The sequence below is a fragment of the Pezoporus flaviventris genome, unplaced genomic scaffold (genome assembly GCF_033815535.1).
Source record: "Pezoporus flaviventris isolate CSIRO_AGI_PZ_B2104156 unplaced genomic scaffold, CSIRO_AGI_Pfla_v1 ptg000006l, whole genome shotgun sequence".
Taxonomy (NCBI): domain Eukaryota; kingdom Metazoa; phylum Chordata; class Aves; order Psittaciformes; family Psittacidae; genus Pezoporus; species Pezoporus flaviventris.
The window spans coordinates 22150833-22161612 of record NW_026892554.1 but is presented as its reverse complement, the minus strand read 5'-3'; the positions used below and the strand labels follow the sequence as shown (position 1 = coordinate 22161612).

General features: G+C 51.5%; 1 long non-coding RNA gene and 3 other non-coding genes across 4 annotated transcripts; 3 read left to right on the top strand and 1 right to left on the bottom strand.

The window, feature by feature from the left end:
• The first annotated feature begins 1047 nt into the window (after positions 1-1047).
• On the top strand, positions 1048-1129 carry TRNAS-AGA (transfer RNA serine (anticodon AGA)). The gene has a single exon. It is a non-coding gene; the product is annotated as a tRNA-Ser (tRNA).
• A 3355-nt stretch (positions 1130-4484) lies between these two features.
• Positions 4485-4556, top strand: TRNAQ-CUG (transfer RNA glutamine (anticodon CUG)). The gene has a single exon. It is a non-coding gene; the product is annotated as a tRNA-Gln (tRNA).
• A 161-nt stretch (positions 4557-4717) lies between these two features.
• On the bottom strand, positions 4718-10772 carry LOC133266199 (uncharacterized). Its single transcript, XR_009742282.1, has 3 exons — positions 9416-10772; positions 6450-6531; positions 4718-5914 (listed from the first exon to the last, which is right to left on the bottom strand). It is a non-coding gene; the product is annotated as an uncharacterized LOC133266199 (long non-coding RNA).
• Positions 9847-9928, top strand: TRNAS-AGA (transfer RNA serine (anticodon AGA)). Its single transcript has one exon. It is a non-coding gene; the product is annotated as a tRNA-Ser (tRNA).
• Positions 10773-10780: the final 8 nt, after the last annotated feature.

Here is a 10780-nt window from a genome sequence, read left to right as displayed (position 1 = left end):
CCATTGTGCACTATGAGGAAATTCTCTGCGGGAAGGAGTGATAGCCACGAGCACATTGCTTAAGTTCATCAGGCTCTACCGCGGCCTGGTTTTGTGATGAAAGAGACGCCCGCGATCTTCCCTGAGTGAAACCCACACCCAAATTGACCTGTTTTGCTCAGCAAGGGAGTCCCAGACACCAGATGCCTGGATGACATGCTTTTGAGGAGAGGTGTGGGGAAGGGAGCCGGAAACTCACAGCCCATTGTTCTGGGTCAGGGATGGGGTGGCCAGTTCCATGCATTTCAAATTACAAAGGGACATCGGATCAGTCTCCTAGAGCAGCTGGGAGTCATTGTGATGTGGAAGTTGGGAAAAACCCCTGAATTGCAGGCTAACATGAGTCACACTGCTGTGGACTTCAGAGGACACAGTGTCCTGGATGCAGGCAAGCCAGCGTTGCCAGAGCTCATAGCCTCAATCCTCCAAAAGTTCTGCTTCCTCAAAGGCATTTCTGCCTTTGTCATCACAATTGCTCTCAGCTGCTCTGAGAGATGGACTCGAGGTCCTTTTGTAGGTTGAAGTGCAGGGAAGCCTGTAAACACTGCGCTAACACAAATCCCACAGACAGCCTCACCATGCAGATTGTTTTCTGAATGTCAGCAGAGGAAGGACTGTAGCTTGTTTTGCTTTAAGCAACGGTTGAACTAGAAAAGGTTTGAGTAGCTTTGTCCCCTTCAGACAGAGAGTCCAGTTCTGAGAGGCTCCTTTTTCTCCAGTGTTCCATAGGCCATAAGCTGCAAGCGACATGAAGTTGTCTCAGCTCTTAGCTGCCAGGGACGGTGTTGCACCCAGTTCCAGGATGTCCCTGCAGTGCTGGCTCCTGAACAGGGTTAGTCAGGGCCTCCAGGATGCCTTGAGATAACACAGAGAGGTCTTTGACTCATTACACGTGCAGTGAAAGTCCCGGCTACAAATCTGGAAGTGGAGCATTGCCCTGAAACTCCCCGGCAGCCAGGTGTCATTGCACAGGCACTGTGATCAGCGGGGCAAAGAGATCTGCATCAGGTAGTTGTGGCCGAGTGGTGAAGGCGATGGACTAGAAATCCATTGGGGTTTCCCCGCGCAGGTTCGAATCCTGCCAGCTACGGTGAACAGCTGCTTTTTGGGCTGCTACCAAATGACCAGGTTTCTGCAGTGGCTTCCAGCTCCACAGTGTGCCTGGTGCTCAGGTAGACAGTTAAAGCCCTTTCCTTCTTGGTCTTGTCCTGGTTGAATGGTAAACTCTGCTTCCATTGACAAGGTAGGCATTTAAGGTGAGGCTTCCCAGAGGTCTTCATTCAGTTGCATGCCCAGCTGCCCCTACTAGAGCAGCGGCAGAGGTTGAGCTTCTGGTAGCCTGCCTGCGTGGTTTAGCAGCTAAAGGAAAAAGTAAACTCTGAGAAGCACATGCAGGAAGAGCCTACAGAAAGAGGAGAGAAACCCACATTGCTGGCACATGGTCGATTCCCTGTAGCCATGCCACCGAGGCTGGGGAAAGCACTGCAAGGGAGAAAGAACCTCAGAGAGATTCTCAGCAGGAATAAAGAAGGAAAGGGCAGTGGAAAGGACACTTTAGCGTGCTCACATCTGCATCCCCGTGCTGGCCCTCTCTGTCTGCCTTTTGCTTTTCCCTCCTCTGCCTGCCTGCTGCATGCTCTGGCCAGCAGTGTTGGGCAGGACAGGAATGGCTCCAGGCACAGAGAAAAGGGGTTTCTCGGGCTATGGCAAGCTGCATGGTGTCAGGGGCAGCCCTGGGCTCTCAGGTAGCAATAAGGCTAGGGCTGCACAAGGTGGGAGTACAAGTCAGGGAAAGGAATGTGGCGTGAATGTGTAAAACAGACCTTTGGACAGGGGTGAGGAAAGACGGTGTTTTATGTTGGTGTTTCTGTTTCTCACTACATGAATCTGTTTTAATCTGCAACGATTTCCACACCCTCTATGCCCCGACTCCCCTGCCAAGGTAAGCCTGGTTTGCCCGTAGGAGTTTTTGCTAAGCTGTGTTTTTCAAAGTCATGACCCATCCTGTTTTCAGCTCTCTGTATCCGACCCCCGGAGTCTGGGAAGGAGTGAGCAGCTGGCTGGCTTTTGTCTGTGATTATGCCACCAGAGGTGCGTAGCCACAAAGGCAAATCCACGTGCGTACTACATGTACAGCTGGTAAAGGAATGAATGTAGTCTGAGAGAGGCACTGTTACTAGCACCCAGCAGCAAAAGTGTCCACATCCAAGATGTCACTCCCAGGGGACAAACACAGACATCCCAGCAGCTTGAGGTCCTTTGCATACTGGGGATTGGAAGGAGAAGGCTGACCACGCACTGATGTGGAGGAGCAGTAGACAGGTCACTCTGTGAACTAGCAGAGTGAGGCAGGCAGATTGGCAAGTGGGGGAGCAGGAGGCAGTCGTGGCCCCATGGGCATTGATGGTATCATTGAGAGCACAGCTGCCTTCCAAGCACTTGTCCCACATTTGATTCCTGGACAATGCAGACAAGCTTTTCTTCAGCCTGGCTTCAGGGTGCCTTGCTTCTCCTGTTCCAGAAGAACCCACCTTCCCTTAGGACGTTCAGGTCCCATGGGACTCTGGAGCCACTCCCCACTGCAGCCCTGCCTTGTGGCTATTTCTCTGGGCTCCTCCAAGCTGAGCAGGGACCAGCCAGGCTTTGAGCATGGCCCAGCTTGCAAAAAGCAGAATTCAGGGGCTGCTTTGGACCACTGATTGATTCTCAGGCTGTCTTGAAGCACTGGAGCAGGTGCCCAGAGAACACGTGCTGATACCTGGAAATAAAGGGTTAACATTGTGCCTGCTTGCTTAAACAGTCATTGTGCTTGGTGAAGCAGAACTGTAGGAGTCAAAATTGCTAGAACTGTGAAGCAGAATTGTAGTAGTAGCTGCTAGGCAGAATTGTGGTAGATAAGATTCATAACTTGTGTAATGAACATTTAGGACATTCTTGTTTAAATAGTATCCATAGAAAGAAAAGGAACCAAAGATAACAGTAACAGAATTTTCAAGTTTGACAAGTTTCTACTTTAAGATACGTAAAACCGGCTTGCACCGAACCTGAGGTTTCAATAGGAGCCGAAACCCTACTGAGTCTGCGTGAAAGAAGGAGGTAACTCTCGGTGATGAAGAAGAACTACAGGCCTTCATGCTCACGACCCCCTAAAATCCACGCCCTGGAGGCACTGCGCAAGCGCATCAATGGGACAAATGCCAGAAAACTGATTATAATACTAGATGGGAATAGGTTTTGCATATGTATAGGGCGTGAAGCAATCTCATGTTTCTGTAACCATTATATGTAATGTAAACAAACAGAGTGGCAAAGGAAAGGTGTGCATGGTTTTAGAGGAGCGATCCCCCATGCTCCTCAGCGCTGAATAAAGAATACCTACATTACAACTTTAACGAGTTGTGGAGTCTAACTGCTTATCAGTGGATTCCTCTTCACGTTGGGTATCTCACTCAAGTTCCACTAGGGCTCAGGCAATGAGCTGCCTGCTCCAGCTCTGGGGCTAGCCCTGATTCCACTTTCCCTTCTCTAAATCCTGCAGGTTGAAAGGCATTTAAGGGAGTCACAGTGCATGCTCCTTCCTCAAGCAGGGAGCTTCTTCCCACTGTGTGCACGAACTCTTCTTTGGTGGGCAATGTGCTGGTCCCAAGGCATGAAGGAAAGTGCCTCTGCTCAGGATCACAGCAAAATGCACCTGAGTCTGGAGCCATCTCAGGAGAGCAACCAGTGTTCTCCATGAGGGAGAGGCCAGTCTGGGGCGCAAGGGGACAGTGTGTCCCTGAAAGAAAGGACAGGGTTTGAAGTCAGCCTAGACTGTCCCAGCAGAGGAAGGCAGCCCAGCTTGTGCAACCCATAACAAACTGCTTTGGGTCCTCCTACTAGTTGGTCTTGCAGTTGAAGCACGTCCGCTGTCCCCTGTCATGATTGCCTCATTCGTCAAGGTCAGGAGCTTGTCTCGGAGTGCAACTGAGAGTAAGGATATCTGGGCAAAGGCTGCTTAGTAGGAGCTACAAGGTGAGAAACAGGACAGGCCATGACTTAGAGTGGCAGATTGAGAGGCTGTCCCGCATGCGGAGTTGAAAGGGGAAGACGCCAGCAGATCCCACAAGTGCACGCACTGAACCACCGATCACTGGGCTGTGAATGTCCGCTTTGAGGTATGAGTGATGAGGATGTTAAGCTGGAAAGGTCTTCAGCAGTTTTCATCAGGCAACAGGAAGATTCTCCGGGGATACCAGCCTGTGTCTTTTGAGAGAGGGTATGCGAGGCTTGCACAAAATGCTGTGCCACTTCCTCTTCTGTGAGTGAAAAGTGCCCAGTGTCCCTGAAAGAATGCTGCCCTTGATGACTGATGGCCAGGGAGATGGAAAGACTGGCAGGCTGAGCCAGGAGCATATGTCTCAGCCAGGGTGGCTGCAGGGGAAAGACCTATGGAGCATACGCCCAGAGGTCCCATGGTGTAATGGTGAGCACTCTGGACTCTGAATCCAGCGATCTGAGTTCAAATCTCAGTGGGACCTTGAGCAAGGTTTTGGCTCCCTCAGGGCTTGCTCAGCATGCTTACACCTTGACAGCCTTGCTTTTGCTGCTGGGTCAGTTGTGTCACGCACTCTGATCTGGATCATTGGCCCCTGCACCCTCTGTGCACTTGTTGCACTTGTTGGCTGTTCCTGCATGGGGGCATCCAGCAGTTTCTCACCAAATCACGCAACACCTGAGGTGGAGATCACAAAGTCCAGGTCCAGGTCAAGCAGGGGACGTTTTTCCTGGCCTTGTCTGGTTCTACGTTAGACATCTCCAAAGATGGAGAATCTTCTACTCCCTGAGCAACCTTTTCCCGTCTTTGACCACCAATACCTCTGGCAGTAGCCACAGATCCAACTCTGTCCACTGCTTCTTCCTCGCTCAGTTTCTCTGGGGCTTTTCTGTTTCTCTTTGTCAACTTGTTTATTTTTGATCCTCGATCAATTCAGGGAGCTCCAGCTAAACATGGCAGTAGTCCATGCTTGTCTGTCATGAGAGACAGCAGATCTCTCCTTGCACAGCAGGTAAGTGAGGGAGGAGGAGAACAACCAACCACGAGACTCCAGATATGCTGCACATAGTCTTTAATCAGAAGGAGCAAATGCAGGGGCACAGAAGAGAGACCAGGGAAGATGTCTGCAGGGTTTGGGGAGGCACAGAGAAGGGCCCGTTTCCAAAGGACAAGGTCCACAGAAAGAGCTTCCCTTTTCCCATTCTGCTTCACCTGGTGGTATTCCCAGGCCACCAAGAGCAGTCCCTGACTCCAGATCCCTCTCCACCTCAGTAGGAGGTTCAGCAAAGCAGAAGAGAAGGAGCCCTTTCTCTTAGGGGCTCAGAGCAAAGCAGAGACAGAGAAGGCAGTGCGAGGCTCGTCCAGCAGTGAGGAGCAGTGGGCACAGGACCCTCCTGCCAGGTGGGAAGAGGACACGCAGCCCATCTGGAAGCCGTGGCCACGCTCCTGCTCATGCAGGGTGCACGTCCTCCTTCCGGCTCCAAAGGGGATGATCCGCCAGCTTCAGCAGTTCAGACTGCAGCGGGGGGGAGGCAGACACAGGCCTGAGCCCCCGAGACCAAGGGAGCCCCCAGAAGAGATGGGAACCCCGCCAGTGCTGAGGGAGCTCCCAACAGCAGCTGACAGAGAGGATCCCACGGCTGTGCTCTGCGGGAAAGAGGTGAGGATGGGGCCCGGCAGGGTCACCACCACTGGGGAGGCCTCAATGAACACCGTCGAGTCAGCGCAGCGGGAGATGCAGGGTTCACTGCAACTGCTTGCAAGTGGCGTTGGGCCAGAGGTGCCGCAGGGGCGTGGGGGACATGGTCTGAAGCAAGACATCTCTCGGTGAGCGAGGCAAAGCTGAAACACAGAGCAGGCAGGGAGCACAAACCTCAATATTAGCATGTCCTTGTCTTCTTCATCTCTCTCTGTGGGCAGATCTTGTTTTAAATACACGCAGCGACTCTACAACTTCCAGCGCCCTCCCTGGCCCAGCGGGTTGCATGGAACTGGAAGGCTGGCCCTTTTTGTAATAGGTCCCATTACACTGGAGTTAAAGCCCTTGTGGAGTGACTGATCACAGCCCATCTCCAGAGCAAACAGTGCTGCATTGAAGAGAGCACTGCATGCACTTGGCCATTTGGTTAGAGACAGTCTGATGGACATGCAAATTCTGGTGGGCAGACATCTCTGCATCTGAGCCCCACTGATCCTTCCTGCTTGGAAAACCCTCCTCTTCCCAGCTCCCCCCAGCCACCTCCATGAAAAAGACAGAGGTCTCAGGGGTTGACTATTTCCCTTGCAGGGCCAAGCAGAGGCAGCCCAATATCAGCCTGAGTAGCCACCAGCACAGCACTTCAGCCCACAGAGAGAGAGAGAGCAGTCTCAGGCTTACCTTGCTCTTAGAGGAAAGGGAAGCAAGAGAGGAAGATGCAGAGCCTGGAGCAGAGCAGGCTTTTATGCTGTGTTCCAGAGCCCTGGGGGAAACCAACATTCCTTGCTCATGAAGCATCTGAACACGTAGTAGTTGCTGCTTGCCAAGGACTCGCTGATGATGAAGCCCTTGCCTCTTTCATCTGAAATACTGTGCTCCCGCTTTCTGTCACTGAATATCAGAACAACTTATCTGTGCCGCACCTTCATAAGATCGATCAACTCAGATGTCTCAGGCATGTGCAGAAGGATATTTAGAGTGTGTTTCCGTCCTTTGCCTTATTAGCGGTGAGCGTGGCTATCAGTCATGGTCAAATTCAGTTATGAGCTCACCTCAAGTGCTTTCCTGTCAGGCACTACGGATAACATCGGAGACACATGCTCCCCACAGGTCATTGTAGGACACAGAAGACACTGAGTATGTTCAATCAGAAGGTCAAGACTGCACAAACCCATACGTGAGGTGAAACTCAGCTCTGCAGGGATGCAGCAAATCTCAACAGCAAGGAAGGACCATGCTCCATCCCTGGCAGTGTTCAAGACCAGGTTGGACGAGGCCTTGGGTGATATGATTTAGCGTAAGGTGTCCCTACCCCCAGCAGGGGGGTTGGAACTAGATGATCTTAAGGTCCTTTCCAACGCTAACTATTCTATGATTCTATGATTCTATGATTGTGCACCATAAGGAACTTTTCTGCGGGAAGGAGTGATGGCCATGAGCACCTTGCGTATGCTCATCAGGCTCTACCACGGCCTAGTTTTGTGATGAAAGAGATGCCCTCGATCTTCTCTGAGTGAGACCCACACCGATTTGTGATGTGGAAGAGTTGGGAAAACCCCTGAATTGCAGGTTAACATGAGCCCCGCTGCTGTGGACTTCAGTGGAGACGATGCCCTTTCTCAGGTGTGTCAGGCACACCACAGCTCATAGCTTCAGGTGCCGGTTTCATCAAAGAGCAAAACAGGTGAATGAGCGTGTGTGTCTCTTTCAGGAAGGATGCGGCAACTCTTTGATCACCCTCCTAAATGCTGATTTCCTTGTTTCCAGCAGGTTCCCCACTTCCCAGTTTGAGCCCAGGCCCCTGGTTGGAAGAAGCCTTAGGGCACGGTTTAGTCATCAAGGGGCGTAACTATGGAGAAGTCACTTGAAAGAGCTGCCTGACAGTGGTCTGCTATCTGTCATTTTCAATCTCCCTTTGTTACCTGAGCTTGTGGGCAGTAAAAACTGTCTGTGGCAAAGCCTTAGGAAGCATCGCCTCTTCTTAGGTCCTGATCCTGACAAGGTACTTCAACCACCAAGACGTCTACTGACAAAGTGACACAGCCAACCAAAAGCAGTCCAGGAAACTACTGGAGTCTGTCGTGAATGACTTCCTAGTAGAAGTGATGGAGAATTCGACCACAGGAGAGACACAGCTAAACCTGCTCCTTTCTAGTGCAGAAGAACTTACGAAAACGGTCAAGACAGGAGGTAGCCTGGTCAGCAGCAGTCATCTCTTGGTAGAATTCTCAGCCTTGAGAGGTATAGAGTAGGTAAAAAGTAGAGTCAGGACCCTACACTGTAGAAAGGCAAGCTCTTGGCTGTTTAAGGCGCTACCGTGTGCGATCCCTTGGAAAACGGCCTCAGAGAGAAAGGATGCTGAGACCTGGGACATATTGAAAGATGTTTTTCTGGAGCCTCTAGAAATCCTAAGATGCAAGAAGTCCGACGGGAAGCAGGAGGCTAGCTTGGGGAAGGCAAGGCCTCTTAGCCAAACTGAACCAAACCAAACCTAACCAAACTAAACAAAACTAAAAACATACCAAAGATGCACAGGCAGTGAAGGCAGGGATACACATCCTGGGCAGACTACAGGGAAAGTCATGGGCGTCTATGGAGGGCATCAGGAAAACCAAAGCATTGCAGGTGCTGAAGTTGTCTGGGGCCATGAAAAACAACTAGAAGGCATTCTTCAGGTACATAGAACAGCAAAGGAAGGTGAAAGAAGTTGTAGCCCCACGCTTTAGGTGAGCCAAACGAGAGGCCTGGCTGTGACCAACATGAAGAAGATGGAAGTTCAAGACCATGTCAGGAACTTGAAAGTGCACCAGTCCTTTGGGAACTGAGGAGATGCACCCGAGAGTCCTGCAGGAACTGTCAGAGGAAGTTGCTAAGCCGCTATCCGTCCAAATAGCAAAGTTGTAAGATACCCAGTGGCTGGAAAATGGGAAATACGCACCCCCACCCCCAGATATATAAAAGGAAAAAAGGAAGACCTGGGGAACTGCAGGCCGGACAGTCTCACCTCTGTACCCTCAACAGCAAGAAAGGACCATTGTGCACTATGAGGAAATTCTCTGCGGGAAGGAGTGATAGCCACGAGCACATTGCTTAAGTTCATCAGGCTCTACCGCGGCCTGGTTTTGTGATGAAAGAGACGCCCGCGATCTTCCCTGAGTGAAACCCACACCCAAATTGACCTGTTTTGCTCAGCAAGGGAGTCCCAGACACCAGATGCCTGGATGACATGCTTTTGAGGAGAGGTGTGGGGAAGGGAGCCGGAAACTCACAGCCCATTGTTCTGGGTCAGGGATGGGGTGGCCAGTTCCATGCATTTCAAATTACAAAGGGACATCGGATCAGTCTCCTAGAGCAGCTGGGAGTCATTGTGATGTGGAAGTTGGGAAAAACCCCTGAATTGCAGGCTAACATGAGTCACGCTGCTGTGGACTTCAGAGGACACAGTGTCCTGGATGCAGGCAAGCCAGCGTTGCCAGAGCTCATAGCCTCAATCCTCCAAAAGTTCTGCTTCCTCAAAGGCATTTCTGCCTTTGTCATCACAATTGCTCTCAGCTGCTCTGAGAGATGGACTCGAGGTCCTTTTGTAGGTTGAAGTGCAGGGAAGCCTGTAAACACTGCGCTAACACAAATCCCACAGACAGCCTCACCATGCAGATTGTTTTCTGAATGTCAGCAGAGGAAGGACTGTAGCTTGTTTTGCTTTAAGCAACGGTTGAACTAGAAAAGGTTTGAGTAGCTTTGTCCCCTTCAGACAGAGAGTCCAGTTCTGAGAGGCTCCTTTTTCTCCAGTGTTCCATAGGCCATAAGCTGCAAGCGACATGAAGTTGTCTCAGCTCTTAGCTGCCAGGGACGGTGTTGCACCCAGTTCCAGGATGTCCCTGCAGTGCCGGCTCCTGAACAGGGTCAGTCAGGGCCTCCAGGATGCCTTGAGATAACACAGAGAGGTCTTTGACTCATTACACGTGCAGTGAAAGTTCCGGCTACAAATCTGGAAGTGGAGCATTGCCCTGAAACTCCCCGGCAGCCGGGTGTCATTGCACAGGCACTGTGATCAGCGGGGCAAAGAGGGCTGCATCAGGTAGTTGTGGCCGAGTGGTGAAGGCGATGGACTAGAAATCCATTGGGGTTTCCCCGCGCAGGTTCGAATCCTGCCAGCTACGGTGAACAGCTGCTTTTTGGGCTGCTACCAAATGACCAGGTTTCTGCAGTGGCTTCCAGCTCCACAGTGTGCCTGGTGCTCAGGTAGACAGTTAAAGCCCTTTCCTTCTTGGTCTTGTCCTGGTTGAATGGTAAACTCTGCTCCCATTGACAAGGTAGGCATTTAAGGTGAAGACTATGGACCTGGGCTGAGTATGAGCCGTGAAAAGAGCTCAACTGTTGCTGGTTCTTGCGTACAACTTAAGAGGCTGGAGGCATGGGGGTATTCTGCCCAACCAGTCCCCAGCAGGGGCAAAAATGAACAACTTTTCCAAGGGGGCTTTTCAAATTTAACTGAAGGGTGAGATGATGAGAGGTGGGTGTGATCTGTGCCCTCCTGTTCTGGGAAAGATGTGGACTTGGCAAAAAAGGACATGGCGGTGGCTGTGGTATCAGGAGACCATCATCCCCTGCCTCCACCGACCCTGATGGGTGGGACAGAAAAGAGCCAGAGGCTTCCCAGAGGTCTTCGTTCAGTTGCATGCCCAGCTGCCCCTACTAGAGCAGCGGCAGAGGTTGAGCTTCTGGTAGCCTGCCTGCGTGGTTTAGCAGCTAAAGGAAAAAGTAAACTCTGAGAAGCACATGCAGGAAGAGCCTACAGAAAGAGGAGAGAAACCCACATTGCTGGCACATGGTCGATTCCCTGTAGCCATGCCACCGAGGCTGGGGAAAGCACTGCAAGGGAGAAAGAACCTCAGAGAGATTCTCAGCAGGAATAAAGAAGGAAAGGGCAGTGGAAAGGACACTTTAGCGTGCTCACATCTGCATCCCCGTGCTGGCCCTCTCTGTCTGCCTTTTGCTTTTCCCTCCTCTGC